Consider the following 18,705-nt stretch of genomic DNA (forward strand, 5'->3'; position numbering starts at 1 on the left):
TTTTTGATACTATATCATGTATCATATATGTAGTACATGTCCTACTATATGTAGAAAGTGTCCTAGCTCATGGGTATGCTATCATCTTGTGTAATGCATTTAACAATTGCTCTATTTATTTATTTATTTATTTTATTTTATTTTTCTTGTTTTTTTGCCATTTCTGGGCCGCTCCTGTGACATATGGAGGTTCCCAGGCTAGGGGTTGAATCAGAGCTGCAGCCACTGGCCTACGCCAGAGCCACAGCAACGCGGGATCCGAGCCGTGTCTGCAACCTACACCACAGCTCACGGCAATGCTGGAGCGTCAACACACTGAGCAAGGGCAGGGACCGAACCCGCAATCTCATGGTTCCTAGTTGGATTCGTTAACCACTGCGCCACGACGGGAACTCCCACAATTGCTCTATTTATGAGTATGTGTTTAGTTTTAAATTTTTTACCACCACACTGTGACAACAGATGTCCTTCTACCGTGTCTAGGATAAATAATGACATCTGGAATTTCTAGGTTTAAGGGTCTAAGCGCTTGTAATTTTAATATAAACTGTCAATTTTTTCCCCAAAGAGGCTGTAATAATTCACAGCTTGGCCAGCTGTGCATGGCCGTGCAGTTTCTCTAATTTTGACGTAGATTTAGTCAATTTATATTTCCCAATCTACTGGATAAAAAAGGGTCATTTTAATCTGTGTTTCCTTAATCTCTATTTATGTTTAGCATAATTTCATATTTACTGGATATTTGTCTTTGTTTCCAGGGAAATTACCTGTTCTGGTGCTTTCTTTCCTTTTCTATTTTTTTTTTTTGTCTTTTTTTCTAATCAGTTTGTAGACCACGTTCTGGATACTAGTAATTTTTCTGTGATTATGTTACAATTATTTTCTCCTATTGTCCTTTAGTACTATCGTCTTTTTCAACTTTGATTTTAAAATTTAATTTAATTTAAAAAAATTTAAAAATTTTTATTTATTAAAAAATTTTGTTATATTTAATTTACAATGTTCTGCCAATTTCTGCTGCACAGCAAAGTGACCCAGTTAATCTTTTCATTTTAAATTAGTGTTCAATTTACAGAAATGTTCCCAGGGTTGTACAGAGTGTATCCCCTCTTGTTAACCCTTCAAGTTAGTGTAGTACATTTGTCACAACTATGAACAAACTAGTGTTGATACATTATTATTAACTAAAGTCTCCACTTAGTTCACATTTCATGAATTTTTCCCAATGCCCTTTTTCTGCTCCACCTTTCCGTTCAGGATACCAGGTCACATTTGTTGTCAAGTATCCTCTGGATTATGACGTGTTCTCAGACTTCCTTTTTTTGTTTTTTTGTTTTAAAATGGCCTTGACAGTTTTAAGGAGCACTGGTCATGTATTTTGTAGAATGTCTCTCCATTTTACAAAATAGAGTTTTGTCTGATGTTTTTTCATGGTTTGGCTGGAATTGTGGTTTGGGACAGACCACAGAGGGGAAGTGTCATCTCCCCATGTCATGCAAGGGTCCAGGCTCTCCTTCTCATTTACCCCTGATGGTGCTGACCTTCATCTCCTGGAGAGGGGAGGGTCTGAAGGAGGAAGTACTGGTGAATCACAGACATGCAATCGTACACCTGCTTTCTACTTTTTTTTGTTTCCTGTAGAAATTGAATATTGCCTTAATAAGAGCTAATTGGCACAAAAAGAGAATTCAGAATATAGATAATTGAGTTTATTGAATAATCCCAAGTAACTGCATGTTAAATATTTATAAAGTTTGTTGTTTTTATGAGGTCATGTGTGAAAGAGAGATTTTGCCAAGGAGATGACACTGGTTAACTCTCCTCTAAAGCTATTTGGTTAAAAGGGATGGTGTCCTATATTTTGTTTTTTTAATAGTAAACAATATGACAGGAAGTAAACAGAATAAAGAATAGCACAGCACAGATTGCATTTATAATAGTATAAATTTGCAATTACATCTAATGACCAACATTAAGTACAGTGTATTAAATTATTCAAATTGCTCTTCAGTATAAATTATGCCATTGATTAGATTTACGGTGGTAGCTGTGAGATGTAAACTAAATATTGTGACATTCTTTAATTGAAATAAATGCTTGTACTTCAATTAATGGCAATTTTTTAGGTCATTAACTCTAGAAATTTGCTTTTATAGTCTATTCAGAATTCTATCAGCAAATGAATTGAGACATAGGCAGCATGGATTTATTAAGAACAAATCAATGTCCTATTAACTGGATAACAGGTTTTTTTGGAGATAATGATAAGGTAGCACCTAAAAGTTGCAAGGTGAAGAAGTAAGAATGTCTGTGTCTGGCTCTTCTAAATCTTCTTTCCAAATAATGGTCTGTGGCCAAAATGTATCTAGACTTTATGCTGTGTGAGTTTTGCTCTCCTAGTGCTGAACTTATCTGAGAACTCTTCATTAGTCCTATAAGATGCACCCACATGTTCAGAGCAGGCAAAGTTAGCTTGGTTGTGTGAAAGTGTCATGGGTGTTGTTAGGAGGGTGGGGTCTTTATAAGCACCCTACAAAACTTGACCTACCCCTTGTCATTTCACTTCAGCAGTGTTAAAGGAGTAAAGTATTTGAAGGACCTTAAACAAAGTATCAATGTCTAAATGATATTTCTCTAAGTGGGGGCCGAGGACCCATATCAAAATCACCTTGAGGATGAATTAAAATGCAGACCTGTGGAATCAGATGCTTGGGGGTTGGAGAGGCATCTGCATGTTTACTATCTCTTTAGGTAGCTTTATGCAAGCTGAAGCCCGTGGTCCACTGCTATGAAGGGTATTGTTTTATTTATAAAATGTGCTGTAGAATAAGAATGAATCCATAAAGTTCTCAAGTAGAAAGTGTTCCTACCAAATAAAATGTCCGCGACAAGCAGTTGTGTGTTTCTGAGGATATCACATTTCATGTCGCTTGTCTGCTCCTTATTCTTTTAACCCTTTGTGTAACTGACTGTGTCACATTCCATCTTGCTGTTACCATTTCTCTATAGCACTGGGTTGTCACCTCCTTGAGGACAGGAGGCAAGTATCTCATCTCTCCATCCTTAGAGCACCTATTCAATGGAAGCCGTTAGAATATCTGATGATCTGAATTGGGAAACAATTAGCTAATTCGATTGAGATAAAGTATTTCTCTGGCTGAACATTTGCATCACTCTCAGACCCATTGATACATTATGATAAATGATGCTGAAAATAGCAGCCACAGTTTCTGCCCATGAGAAAGTAATACAATCCTGATTATTGTATTCCTTCTCCTGATTATTTCCTAACATTTTCCAAGCTTATTCCAGGGCAAACCTCTTCCATCACTTTGCTTTACATGTATATGACAGTTTCTCCCCAGCCTTGAGGGACGTTTCCAGGCACACACAGTAATGTTTTTTGGGCATATGGAAACCAATGTTTGGATAAAATATATAGTGACTCATAAACATATGTATGGTTTTTTTAGGTAATAATAATAATAAATCAGGAAAACATATTAAAGATGCTTAATGCATTACCTTGTAGTAATAGGTCTCTAGGTGGTGATTTCTATTTTCCATCTCTTGCATGTGAGAAAATGATGAGATCTCCTTTCCTATATCCCTTCAGTGAACTCAAAATGCTTTTCCCAGAGCTCCTGTTGTGGCCCGGTGGAAACGAATCTGACTATTATCCATGAGGATGTGGGTTCTATCCTTGCCTTCACTCAGTGGGTTGGGGATCTCGAGTTGCTGTAAGCTGTGGTGAAGGCTGGCAGCTGTAGCTCCAATTTGACCCCTAGTCTGGGAACTTCTGTATGCCCCTTTTCCTGCTCCTTGGTTTTGGGGACAGAGCCGGGGCTGGGGTTGGGGAAGCAAGACTGAAGAGATACTTGGTTGTCTTTTTTTCTGACTTCATCAACCCAGGCCACACATCTGTGTACTGAATGGCAAGATTAGGTAGCACCCTTTGATAAGTCCCCTGCCTTCTGGAGATGTCATCACACAGGGAATTATTACTTTGTAAATTTAGTACGCTTTAGCCATTGGCATTGAAGCAAAGCTTTCCACAAATGCAGCTTTGTGCAATCCTGTATGGCCAGGGCAGGTCATGGTAGGAAGTGTGTTCAAACCCGATCCTTCCTACACAGATGTTGCCTAGCTTTAGAGTCCTGTTCTTGGTCTCAGCATCTGGTACGTCAGGTGCGTCCTTCCTCTCTGGATCGCTGTATGTGGTCAGCTCTAGGCTTCACTTTGGCGTGGACCCTGACTCTGGTGAACTGGGAGCCCTTCCAAGAACCCCACCTTTCTTGGTCTCTTGGCTGAGACCACACGTCTTCTTACTTGAATTATGCATCACCCTGGTGATTCAGCCAGGACACCACCATGAGCGGCTGTAAACTTGACTGCAGTCTTTGTCAATCAAGAGTGATGGCATCTCTGTCCTTTTGCCTGACACCCCGAATTGTGAAGCAAGCCTTGGTTAGAAATTTTATTCACTTCCTTCTTAGAGGACTTTTGCCGTGTTAGGATCAAAGACAAAATTGAAAAATTTTGCAACTACTACAAACAGGCAAAACATTTCAAGTGTACACCCAAAGGATTTGAAGTGGAGTTAATAGCCCACAGTGATCCAAATCCAAAACCACTTGAAGGGGAAGGTCATGGGCTAAGTCTGGTGACCATGATTGGTGTGGGGGGCAGTTGCTGTCATTTCTGGTCACCCAGCACACATTACCACTCTCTCTGCTGGATTTCTCCTTGGAAATGCTTCTCCCTTTCCATGGCTAGTCTGGGTAGGATGGTAAATTCAGGTGTTTGCCCTTTTATAAGCAAAGTTGGGGACGGGGATCTCTGTATCTCCCTCCTCCCATCCTGTTATCACCATCCTGTACTGGCAGAGGTGAAACCATGGAAACTACAGAGCTACCTTTTCTTTGCTTTTCCAAGCTGCGTCCTTCGGTCTGCCCTCTAGACATGGGAGCTCTCCTGGATTTTTCTGATAAACTACCTCTTGCTCCATCTAGCTGAGTTTGGCTTGGCTTTCATTGTTTGAAACTGAAGAATCCCCCTCCTCCCCCCATCCCATGACAAGGGTAAGTGTTAGGAGTGTGTTGTCCAGGAAGTTCTGTTGGGTGTCTCTTTCACTCCAAATAGGACAAAGGCTACATCCATCTTGGAGTTGCCACTGTGGTGCAGTGGGTTAAGAATTTGAGTGGAGTGGCTCAGGTTGCTGCTGAGGTGAAGGTGTGATCCCTCACCAGCGCAGTGGGTTAAAGGATTTGGTGTTGTCGCAGCTGCAGTTTGCATTCACTCCCTAGCACAGGAACTTCCATATGCTGTGGATGTGGCCCTTAAAAGGAAAAAAAAAAGAAGGATATACCCATCTTTGATATTTCGATATTCTTATTTTCGATGTATGATTGCCTTAAGTTTAATGCTCTGGTCCGTGAATCAAGAAAACATGTTCCGTTCACCTTTTGCCATCCTAGAGAATTTAAAAGGGAACATTTACAAAGCAGTTCTTGTGCATGTGGACCTCTCTGGGAGCCAGGGGGTCTATGAAATGTCAGCACCGTGACATTCAACAGACAGCCGTGTGCCACATTCTTTAAACTTTACATTAATCAAAATCATTAAGGAAATTAGCCACACCAGCCAGTCTCATTAGTTTTAATCCATTCTCTGATGTGTGATAAAACACGGAGAACACGTGCCTGTGTCAGGAGGCATGATGTTCTCGGTCACTTTCATCATTGGTTGAGATGAATGCTGATTCTCACCTAGTTCACAGGTTTTGATTGCCAATAAGCTTAATTAATTCATAATTGACGCCTTAGCCCTTCCTTTCCCAGAAAGACTGTCACTGTTTACTGATTTCTATAATTTGCTCTTGGAAAAGAAAAAAAACCCAGCCCAGTCTCTGCTTTGAAGCAAAGCAGTGAAGACCACAACCATCAGGTGAGGAAATGTCCCTTCGAAACTTCTGAATCTCAAACTGTCCTGTTGGTCAGCTTAGAGTTTAGTTTTCATGATCAAGAAACCCAAACAGGAGTTCCCATTGTGGCTCAGTGGAAACGAATCCGACTAGCATCCATGAGGATGCAGGTTTGATCCCTGGCCTCGATCAGTGGGTTAAGAATCTGGCGTTGCCCTGAGATGCCATGTAGGTCGCAGACTCAGCTTGGATCTGGCATTGCTGTGGCTGTGGCGTAGGCTGGCAGCTATAGCTCTGATTGGACCCCTAGCCTGGGAACCTCCATATGCTGTGGGTACGGTCCTAAAAAGAAAAAAAAAAAAATAAAACAAAACCAAAATCCAAAAACCAAGCAATGCATTTTGTTTCTCTTTATGAAACAGGTTTTCATCTTTACTTATACAGGTGTATTTTTTTCCCAGCTTCCTTAAGGTGTAATTGACAACTAAAATGGCTTCTATATTTAAAATGTGCAACGTGATGATTTGATATGTGTATCCATCGTGAAATGATTACCACAATGAAGTTAATCTTAGTACCATCTTGTTCATGTGTCTGCGTGGGGAGGACCCATAAGACCTACTCGTTAGGAAATTTCAAGTAGACAATACCGTGTTATTAACTACGGTCACTGTGCTGTTACGTTAGATTCCCAGAACATATTCATTTTTTAAAAAATTTTATTTTTAGGGCCACACTCATGACAAATGGAAGTTCCTGGGCTAGGGGTCCCATCCAAGCTGCATCTGTGACCTACACTGCAGCCACGGCAATGCCGGATCCTTAACCCACTGAGCGAGGCCAGGGATTGAACGCGTATCCTCATGGATACTAGTCAGGTCCGTAGCTCTCTGAGCCACAATGGGAACTCCCGAACTTATTCATCCTATAACTGAAAATTTCTGCCCTTTGACCAATGTCTGCCCATTTCCCCTCCCTCAGGCCCTGGCAACCACCATTCTATACTCTGCTTCCATGGTTTTGACTGTTTTTTTTGGTGTGTATGTGGGGAAGAATTTTTAATATTCATTCTTGTGGAAGGATAGTTCTTTTATCTTTGTGGAAATGTGCACCTGAGACTTTCTAAAAACAGGCTTGTGAGATCTCATTGCTTTTCACTTTCAGATTTACACCTGTGATAGAAAAAGTGGAAACAAGTCCTGTGACGAGATGAGGCCACCCCATGTAAGAGCTCCCACAGCTGAGTGACTGACATCAGGGGCCAAGTAGCCAAGCTGTCGGGGTGGCAGCAGATTTCTCTGTCGTTAAGTACATGTCCAGGGATTTGTTGATGCCGTGGGATGAGGCTGGACTGTGACGCTTTCCTTGTGTTGAAGCTGATGATTCCCGCTCTCACCACCAGAGGATGTTCTAGGCACGTTTTTGTCAGAGCAACTCTGTTGACTCAAATAGCCTGTCCTTCCCACAGAGGTAGCCTGTCTCTGAGGCGATGGAAGATCTCAATGTCAACAGTGGCTCGTAAAATGGAAAAGAACATGGTATTGGCTCAGTGTTTAGAGAAGTCTGAGGCATCTAGCCTAACTGTTCTTGAATCATTACTATGATAGTGACAAGCAAAGATAGTTCTGAAAAACCTGTCAGGTTGAGTCCTTTGCTGCGTGGTTAATAGGGAAAACAGCCAGGCTACCCATGTTACAGTTCTTTTTGAGTTTTGGCCAATCAGCCATTGTAGTTATTATAGATTAAAAACAATTCTTATAGTGAGACTAGGACAGGGAGAGACAGGGCAGAGAATAGAGATAGTTTTAGGGGAATTTTTTTTTTTAATTAAAAAACTTTTTTTTTTTTTGGCTACACCCATGGTATGTGAAAGTTCCTGGGCCAGGGATTGAACCTGCATTACAGCAGTGACCTGAGTCACAGTAGTGGCTGTGATAATGTCAAGTCCTTAACCACTAGACCACCCGGGAAATCCTTTAGGGGAGTTTTAGTGCAGTGTTCTTTAGATAGGGAAGAGGAAGGATGGGGAAATATGCCTGGAGTCATCCCCCCAAATAAGCTACAGAATACTATCAAAAAAAAAATAGCAAGAGCACCTGTTGTAGATAAGAGCTTTAAAAACTGATACAGCGAAGCCTGCTATCAAATGTCAGATGTCAAAAACCGCTTAGAGGTTGAATCTCGTGTCAGCTCAGAAGGAGACCCAGTTGAACTGGAAAGCAACCTGTCTCCCATCAGTTTACCTCATTATGTAAATTATATCCTTTTTTGCATGCTGCAAGAACTCTTGAGAATATGCGATTTGTATTAAAATGGGTAAATGTAATATGTTATTAGAGATAAATCATTTGTGCGCGTGTGTGTGCGTGTGTGCGTGTGCGCGCGTGTGCGTGTGTGTGTGTCTCTGTGTGTGTGTGTGCTCGCATACACCGAAGAGTACAAAACATGTTTTTCAAGTTTAAGGACATGAGTTTTAATATAATACATATTTTAAAGGAAATTCTCTGCTTTTAATGAAAAAAGGTGTTTGTATGTATGTAAGTAAGTAAGAATGCTTGACATAAGAGCCACCATCTTGACAGATTTTTTTTTTTTTTTGTCTTTTTTGCCATTTCTTGGGCTGCTCCAGCGACATATAGAGGTTCCCAGGTTAGGGGTCCAATCGGAGCTGTAGCCCCCGGCCTACACCAGAGCCACAGCAACATGGGATCTGAGCTGCCTCTGTAACCTACACCACAGCTCATGGCAACGCCGGGTCCTTAATCCACTGAGCAAGACCAGGGATCGAGCCCCCAACCTTATGGCTCCTAGTCAGATTTGTTAACCACTGAGCCACGACGGGAACTCCTTGACAGATTTTTAAGTACACAATACAGTGTTGCCTGCAGGCTCAGAGCTGTACCTCAGACCTTTAGAACTTATTATTGAAAAACAAACTTATCAATGAAAAACAAACTTATCTTGAAAAACAGTGTTTATGCCTACTGATCACATCGATCAGCAGCTTCCCAGATCTCATCTCCTCAGACCCTGGCAACCATCATTCTTCTCTCTGCTCCTCTGATTTTGACCACTTTAGGTCCCTCTGATACATAGAATTATATGGAATTTGTCCTTCTGTGTTTACTCACTTTTTTCACTTAGCCTCATGTCCTTAGGATTCATCCATGTTGTCACCCACAGCAAGATTTCCTTCTTTTTTAAGGCTGAAGAGTATTCCATTGTATGTATGCCCCACATTTTCTTTGTCCCTTCATCCAAGGATGAACCTTTAGGTTATTTACACATCTTGGCTATTGTGAACAGAGCTGTGATGTGTTTATTACTACACGGCTTTGATTTATTTTTATAAGACTCTCATAGTGAAATAATGAAATGATTTGTATAAATTTTCCTGATGGCTGTAATTCTTATAGCAGAGAGATTGGGCACCTGGACCTCTCTAGGCATGGAATCTGGCAGGCAGGTGGACTTGAGTGTGAGTCAAGGTCAGGGCTGCAGTCCCTTGGGACTTGAAGGGAATCACAGACAGCTTCTTCCTGGAAACACTGGGGGCAGTGTCTCCATGTAGTGTCAGGAGTTCCACCGACACACTTGTTAACTCCTCCTCATCTGTTTATTTATTTTTTAATTTAATTTTATTTTTATTAGAATATAGTTGATTTACAGTATTGTGTCAGTTTCTGCTGTACAGCATTGTGATGCAGTAATATATATATATTCTTTTTCTCATATGCTCTTCCAACATGTTCTATCCCAAGAGACTAGTTAAGAGTCCCCTGTGCTGTACAGCAGGACCTCATGGCTTATTCATTCTAAATGTAATTATTTGTATCTACCAGCCCAAACTCTCTGTCCCACTTCATCCCCCCCCACCGCCTTGGCAACCCCAAGTCTGTTCTCTATGTCTGTGAGTCTGCTTCTGTTCTGTGGGTAAGTTCGCTTGTGCCATATTTTAGATTCCACATATAAGTGACATCATATGGTATCTGTCCTTCTCTTTATGACTTACTTCACTCAGTATGAGAATCTCTAGATGCATCCCTGTTGCTACAAATGGCATTATTTTGTTCTGTTCTATGGCTGAGTAGTGAACACAGGCCATCTAGACAACGTGGGGTCGTGCAAATAAAAGGAATTAACAAATGTAACGGGAGTAGCCAATGCCTGGCCCATGACAGGCATTGTGTAAATACCAACTATTATTACTTCATTATTTCTGTCTCTTGCCAGCCACAGCTGTACTGCAAAAAGCCCTCATTCAGTGCTAAACTCCACTGAGTTTGAAAGGAAAGCAGAAACGCTTCTCTTCAGAAAGTTTGAAGGATCTCCTGAATTAATTGGAAAGAAAGTTCCAGGAGAGGCCCTTCTGGGCTCCACTCTAGAGCACATCTCACCTGAGTTGCTGATGGTATCATTTAATTGTTACTACCATGCTGATTCGGGGTCGGCCGATTTTTATCAAAGGAATATTAACACCCCTTTATCAAAGGTGACATTAACGGCAGTACATCTGGGCTCATGGGGCTAGTGAGGGCACCCAAGGCAATAAAATAGGCTGGCCTGGCATAGCCTAGATGGTACTGGTTTCAGGAAAACTTGTACCAAATGACAGAGCTCTTGACAGGAACGAAAGAAGGGGTCCAATGGAAAAGAGAGATGGAAAAAAACCCTTTCCCTCTGCCCAGTATGAGTCCGTCAACCAACCATTGCTGAGGCAGTGCCAATATTTACTATTATTGAACAACTCAGTTTTCTAAAGAAAAGCTTTAAAAGTCATCCGGGGAAAATATCTGAGCTTTGTCACCACTTATCAGAATCAAATGCATTTATCAAGGCTTTCACTTCACATTCCTCTTCAATTCGTTTCCTAAAATTATGCCAGTTATATAAAAGTCACTATCGACAAGAGCTGCTAGGTTTTACCAGAACTCTATGTGAAGGTCAAGTTTCCAATAAAAATACTACGATAAAAAGAATTTGGGTCTCAAATTAAGGACAGACCTTCCTTTGCTCAAGTGTATTTTGGTAGGAAGTCAAATTTAAAACCTAATTTCTTTTCTTTTCTTTTTTTTTTTTGCATTATCTTGAGCCACTCCCGCGGCATATGGAGGTTCCCAGGCTAGGGGTCTAATCAGAGCTACAGCCGCCAGCCTACGCCAGAGCCACAGCAACTCGGGATCCAAGCCGTGTCTGCGACCTACACCACAGCTCGCGGCAACGCTGGATCGCTAACCCACTGAGCAAGGCGAGGGATTGAACCCGAAACCTCATGGTTCCTAGTTGGATTCGTTAACCACTGTGCCATGAAGGGAACTCCCTAAAACTTAATTTCTTAACATAAACACATAAAACTTGAAAGGAATTTGGTACCCGACTTCTTGATTGATGAGTGAATTGATACAACAAGGAACTTCAGTTTGCCTTCTCCTTACTTCAGCATTTCTCTGAAACTTACTCTATTGTCTCTTCATTGGCATTTCCAAGCCAAGGTATTCTTTGACCAGACTCACGTTCTTATTTCTACTGCCTTCTCTTTTCTTGAATGGGTTATTCTCTCTCTTCTGTGTCCATGGTTTTTCACACTCCACTGGCTTCTTTCCCTCAGCCATCAATTATTTTCAGCCTTGCCATCCTAATGTCCCAGAATGCCTTCCATTGATGCTACGACATCCTACTTTTCTCCTTGTGGTCAGCCTCCAACATGTGGGAAAAGTAATCAACATGAACCTACGCTTTAGAACGGCAGAGCCCAAGGTCCTGAAACTGGTGAGACAGTCTCAACCTCAAGAAGCCTACCGTCCAGCGGGGTGAGCCAGACCTGTAAGTGCACCAGGACACTGAGACCTGTCAGAGTGCGCTCTCTGAAAGGACTCATTGTATTCCTGGAGTCTGGAAAGCTTACTCAGGAGAGGTGAGATTTGAATGTCTGCTGAAAGATGATGAGCTGGTTTTAGCCAGTCGAATAGTGGTGGTGCCAAGGAGGACCTTCCACACAAAAGTACAAGGGAGGTGTAAGTTGGAAAGCGCATGAAGCAACAAGTGTGTAGAGAAAACCACGTGTGATTCTGTGTCACTGGAGTGTCATATCCAAGGGATGGTGCTTGGCAAGAAATAAGGTTGAGAGACATGACTGACAGAACCTTTTTTCCAAGCATCTCATGGATCTTCAAGAGGTTTCCGATCTCAGCAATTACCTTTACATTTTCCCATCTGGGGACATATTGCCTAGGCAGATTTTATATAAGATGGGCTTTTTGCTAAATCCCTTTTACCCGCACATGCTGTACCTTTGGATACTGGACTCTTTATGTGACAATCTGCTAATCAGGAAGTGTTCATGTGTGAATAGTTTCCAGATCGGGTTGTCTGATGCTCACTAGCATCATTCTTTCTGACTTGGTAATGGGACTGCAGGGTACATGGCAATCCATGAGAGACCCGTGTCCCAGTCTGTTTTGCAGTCTGGCGTGTGCTGTGGGACTAAGTTCTGCGCTGTGGGTATAAGCAGGAGTGATGTCACCACATCTCCTGTTCATCTCTCTGAAAACGGATGTGTGTGCACAGCTCTGGCCCTTCCCACTGGTTGGACAGGAAGACCTGGAGCAGCTGTCTGCACCAGAGATCGAAGCTGCTTATTAAATGTGGCAGGGACACCCCATCAGCTCTGAAACACTCCTCCCTGGTCTGTTACATGAGAGGGAAATGAACTTCAGCTTATGCCAGGGTTGGATCTGTTTTATAGCTGGATAGCCTATTTCATAACTAATATCATCATAAAATGCGATACTGAGTTTTGAAGCACTGACAATATAAATGACTTAGGAATGTTCGGGAAAGAGTATCTCAATTGAGAGCAATTGTCCCCATGTTGGGCCTCCCAGATACTTGGGCATGTTGACAGGACAGGTCTACTCGGGCAAATGGGGTCCTGTAACATGTCTCAAATTACATCTCAAAAATAGCAAACCCAATCTGAGAGGCTTCTTACAGAATAATGCATGTATACTTCAAAAACATCGCAGGCAAGAAACACAAAACAAGGCTCAGGAACTATTTCAGATGAAAGGAAATGAGACAAGTAAGTGCAATGTGTGGTCATGGACCAGGAAATAAGACATGTAGGGGCCACTATTGGAGCAATTGCTAAAATTTGAGCATGGTTGGCCCATTGAATAATCAGTTCAAAAAATATTGATCTTGATAACTGTGTTGTAGTTATATAGGAAAATATCCTTGTTCTTAGAAAACAAAGACTGAAGATTTAAGTTTAAAGCTTTGTGATACCTGCAGCTTATTCAAATGGTTCAGAAACCCTCCCCCCCATATATATGTATACAAACACATGTGAATATTACAGGAAAGGAGAAAGAGAGACACTCATAGACTAAATACCTCAGTAATTTCTTCTCAGTTCATCCATTAAGTCCTGAAAGATTGTTCTATTTCTTAGTGGATACTGGGTCACACCTTATCTAATTTTTTCCGAACCCTGGTTAGAAATTCATTCATTCATTCAACAAGCATTTTAAGCAAGTGTCAGCCACTGAGTTAAGTACTGAAATGACACAAATTTCCCTTCAAGTCCCTGTAGTCAAGAGGAGGAAAGAGGGAGGCAGGGTTAGTTGAGAACCTCGGTCAGACAGGAATTCATTCATGTTGTGTCTTGCCATCTCCTTTTCATTTTCTCACATTTCCTCATAAAATATGTAAGCTAAGGAAAGACATCTATAAATATTGTTTACAAAAGTAGTGTATGGAAATCACATCCCCAACTACAATTAAAATAAGTATTCAGTGCACATGGGGGAGATGTGGGTTAAAGGGTAAAAACTTCCAGTTAGAAGATAAATAAATTCTAGGGATCTAACACATAGCATAGTGAATATAGTTAACAGTGCTTTATTCTATTCTTAATTGTTGCTAAGAAAATAGATCTTAAATGTTCTCACCGTAAGAGGAATGGTAAGTATGTGATGTGATGGAGATGTTGGTTAAGGCTACAGAGGTAGTCATATTGCAACAGATAAGTGTATGAAATCAGCACTTGGTACGTCTTAAAAGTACACAATGTTATATGTCTATTATATCTCAATAAAGCTGGGGGAAGTTAAATGCATATAGTAACTTTATGATAACACAAATAAATGCAAACTTGCTTTTACATTCAAATACCATGTTAGCAGCTCAGAGTGGGATCTTGGTAAACTCATTTTGGTAAACTCATCCCTCTTTCCTCTATAGCTTCATGGAAAAGAGGTTAATATAAAACAATTCTTAATAAAGTACTAATGTGCTAATAGCTGATAATCATCCCATTTCTTCTAGCACAGTTCTCCTGGGTAATAATATCTGTGCAGGAGAACATGGCTCAGGCTTGAAACCTCTCTTCTGAATCCAGGGTAACTGGGTCTGAGAAATTGGCTGACATCAGTGAGGCAGGAATGAAAGGTGGGCTGAGAGCATGGGCTTCTCCTCCTGGGAAACAGAACCCAGTAAAAAGCCCAAGTTTTGGCCAATAACAACTTCTTTTCATTTGTGGGCAGGAGGGCCAGAAAAGGATATTGGGATGAGGGCAAAAGTTCTCTTTTTAACATTCCACATTGTCTTTATTAAAGATTTGTTGGGTGGGTATAAGATTTTTGTAAGTGGAAACCACATCTTAGCATGTGTTTGTATTGTCTTTATGTATAGAGTATAGTACTGTCTGCTGATTGATTGACTTAATTGCTTCATGCTTTAGTGACATGTTTTAAAAGCCTTTTGAGATCTCCAGGTGCCTTCAGGACATTATTAAAAACATCAATTTCCATTGTACTGTACATGTACACAAGTCTTGGTTAATAGATATTTCCAAATAAGTAGCTTCTACAGGACTACAGCATGGACTATTAATAGTTTTACAGTATTTGTGTCATTATGGAACAATAGTACTCAATAGCAGAAAGCTATTGAATTAATTACCCCCAATAAAGTACAGAGCTAGCTGCTTTTGAACAATTTAAATGGGAGGTTTATACTTCAGGACTGAGCAAAAAGAAAATTATACCCGTGGGAGGACAACTTTCTGGAGATTGTGTATAATACAATTAATTATTTTCTCTCTGGAGAAATCTCATCAACCATTAACTTTATAATTACATACTTACCTGTTTCAAAGATCACACATTTACCAAGAGGCATCCAGAAGATATTTTGAAGGTACTATGTCCATCTGTTAGCCTAAAATTCTACCTATTCATGATTACTAAGTAAGTTTTTATGGATATAAATAGAAATACTCAACAAACACTTATTGAATGGATTCATTGTCCTACCTTGAAGAACTGGCTTAAAAAGCAAGTTTCCACAAATATCTGAGCCTATTAATTCTCTCAACAGCTTTCTAGTTGACCTCAGGGTCAGTCCATTAATCTCGGTGATGAAAATTGTTGAGAATCAGATTGGACCACACGGACCTAGAATTTCCAATAAATTCTACTCTTGGTCAAAACATTTTCTAGTAGAGTAACATTGTCTTCTGTCCCCCAGTTAACAAAAGGACATCCTGGACATATTGATAAGTTAGAAAACCCAGTGAGCACATCCAGGTTCAGTGCTAAGAACAGAGTGACGATTACAGTATGGTGGCCTTGCAAAGCTGGTGAATGATGGACAGACCGACAATGGGTTTATTCCTAACTCTAGTTAGAAATTAATTTCCTCCTTAATTTATTGGTTTACATAGACAAATTTGTTGCTATTTACTTAACATTTACCATGATAACTAAGAAGGATAGAACAGTGATGAGTCTATTTTCTAGAAATACATCTAAAGTAAGGCAAATTTTCATTAAATTGTAATTGACTAACTATAGTTTCTGGAGTGGTGTTTCTTGAGTTGTCAGTGCTCTTTCCTAAGGTCTATTTCTCTTCTAAGAACATTTTTATATTGTGTTTGTAATATGAAGATCCTTAAAATAGAACCAAAAATACTGTAAGGATGCTTTGGATCCTGGAGGTGACCACTTTATGATCAAGCATTGCCCTGTACTTTCAAGGTCTATGATTACATTTACATTTGAGACAACACCAACATTTTCACACTGGTATCCTTGACCCTCTGGGCATCCAAAGATATATACTCCTAGAGCCAAGATATCTGAATTTGAAAAGCGTTACTCTAGGATAGGACACCTGCAAAGAACTCCATGATCCTCTTAGATCAGAGAAACACTACACTCCCTACTCTGGCAGGGAAAGGATTAATTAAAAGAAACTTAAATTGTTGATACCATCAATGTTGTGATATGCCTCTATTGAGATTAGCTGGATGAAAATGGCTGTAAATATTGTGGAATGAGGTAATCATATCTGCCACAGAAATCTTGGAACACTGTGTCATCAGTTCAGTCACTAGGGATTCTATACATGCCCCCAAATAACTTTGCCAATGGGTCTATCACCTGAGTCCTAAAGAAGCTTTTCATTTTAGATCCTGCACTAGGTAAATTTTGAAAAATAAATATTTAAAAAATGGCTTGGATGATCTCAAATGAATTTTTTCTCTAGCATATTTCTTTTAGATTTTTTATTTTTACCCTCATAGATATTTAATCTGTATGGTTCTGATTTATTTACTCCTGACTCATCAAAATCTGTTTTTTTTAAGTGTTCTTTGATGTCTAAGGAACTTCTAAAAAACATGTGTAAACAATATTTAAGCCTGGAAGTCATGTTCCCAACACAAAAAACTATGTGAATGAGCCTGTTTGAATGGCCATAAACATTGCTCTGATAATCTGCTGCAAGTTCCTTGTAATAATCACCTTTGTGACTGACTTGCTCCTTGGATAGAGGCAAACTTGAGTAGAAAAGCAAAAAGCCTGGGTCTTACATCAGTTAAATGACGTGCACAAGATTAAATGGAAGGCAGCAGAACCCAGACCCTCTTATCCCGGAACAATGCCTTAATCAGAGGGTAGTCTCTCTTTCTCCTCTCTGTGTACATTTCAAATTTAATTTCCTCAATGGAGTTCTACATCTCCATGAATCCCTGGTACTCAAGCCTTACTTTGGATGAATAATAATAATAATTATGATGATGATGATGATCTACAATATTTGTAAAACCCTCTACAGTTTATGTAGTGGATCCACGTGTTTTCTCTCTTTTTGGATCCTCTGAGCTGAGCAGAGAAGATGTTATTATCAGCAAGATCACCCAGTGGAGAAGAGTTTCAGCATAAAGGAAGAAATCATTATTTTTGCATGTGAGAAAAACAATGTCACCCTGATTTTAAATGTCACCCCAATTTTGAAAATAGCCTCTGGCTTCTCCGTGAAATCCCTGGACCGAATGGTAGAAGACAAGTAGCACTACTCTGCATGAATAAACCATGAAATATATTTGACAATAAAATTTTCAATTAATGTGGAAATATTTGCTCTGAATCTTGGCTCTTGAGGATTTAAGCCTCGGCCAAATATTAAAAATATGTTTTATTTCATTGCACAAAGTACACCGCAGATGCTTAGACGCCTGAGAAGCTGATAACTGCCATTTCTGAACACTCTGGATAGGATTAGGCTGATGGATGGACTGTGTTGGGAGAGTTGGATTTGCTGGGACACTTCCTTGCCTTTACACTCATGGCTGTGGCTCTCTTAGGGACCTGGGGCTTTTACCGGGACTGACTTTGAGATGGTGGTTTTCCTGGGTCTCTTGACCCTTTGCAGAATCCTTTTCAATTCATGTGTCTTTCTTCAAAACCAGACTCTGGGCCTCAAGCCCGGCTCCTCTGCTCTCAGACCAGAATGCCCTGTGGGGATGGTTTGCAGTGTGTCCTCGCTCAGCAAGCCAAGTGGACTCCCTCCCCCCAGCCTGTTTATGCTGAGAGCCAGCCAGAGAGATAGGTATTCATCCCACCATCCATAACCTGTGTCCCTGTATCATGTGCTTGGTGGCATGTGATAAAAACATGGCACAGAGTAGCCAGAGTAGAAAACAAAACAGAAGTCTTTAATTCTTATTATTTTAATATGCCTCTGCACGAGATTTTTCCCTCTCTCTTTTTTGGCCTCAAGCGTGTGGCATGTGGAAGTTCCCTGGCCAGGGATCAAACTAGTGCCCGCGGTTGGCTTGCACCAGATCCTTAACCTGTTGCACCACAAGGGAGCCTCCTCTTATGTCTTGTACTTATTGTTTCTAGGTTCGTGCAGCTTTCAAATTCCCACACCAGGGAGTTCTCACTGTGGCACTATGGGTTAGGAATCGGACTGCAGTGGCTTGGGTCGTGGGTTTGATTCCTGGCCTGGTGCCGTGGGTTAAGGGATCCAGGATTGCTGCAGATGTGATGTAGGGTGGATTCAATCCCTAACCTGGGAACTTCCATATACTGTGGGTGCAGCCCTCAAAAATTTTTTTCCACATCGGGAGTTGTTGCTAGGAATTGGTATCTCTGGCGCCTCATCGTTTTGACTCAGGAGGTAGAATCCTTGTTGGCCATTCATGGCATGTTCCATCTTCCCATGGACAGTCTGCAGCCTTTCTTCACCCTGAGGTGCTCTCGCTGCTTGCCCTTGCTTTTTGGTGTTATGGTAGGTTCCTGTTTCCTGTGTGTCTGCTGTCTTGGATGCTAAAAAGAAGTGTGAGGCATTTGGGGGAGGGTGTTAATTAGTCTGCATTCTAATCTGGGAGTTCCATAGTGGCAGAAGCGATGCTGTGCAGTCCTGGACCCAGCTCTTCGAAGATCTAGAAACTCCTGCTTTTGTGTTTCGGGACCCCCTTCCTGCCACGCTGC

At 40.9% G+C, this 18,705-nt stretch overlaps 1 protein-coding gene across 1 annotated transcript in view; it reads left to right on the forward strand.

The window, feature by feature from the left end:
* The window catches only part of CA8 (carbonic anhydrase 8), a 124,349-nt gene extending 116,602 nt beyond the window's left edge, over positions 1-7,747 (forward strand). Inside the window, exon 9 of the mRNA XM_021089340.1 lies at positions 7,088-7,747. The gene's annotated coding sequence lies outside the window, so the exon portion shown is untranslated. The remainder of the gene's footprint in view (positions 1-7,087) is intronic.

The sequence above is a fragment of the Sus scrofa genome, chromosome 4 (assembly GCF_000003025.6).
Source record: "Sus scrofa isolate TJ Tabasco breed Duroc chromosome 4, Sscrofa11.1, whole genome shotgun sequence".
Taxonomy (NCBI): domain Eukaryota; kingdom Metazoa; phylum Chordata; class Mammalia; order Artiodactyla; family Suidae; genus Sus; species Sus scrofa.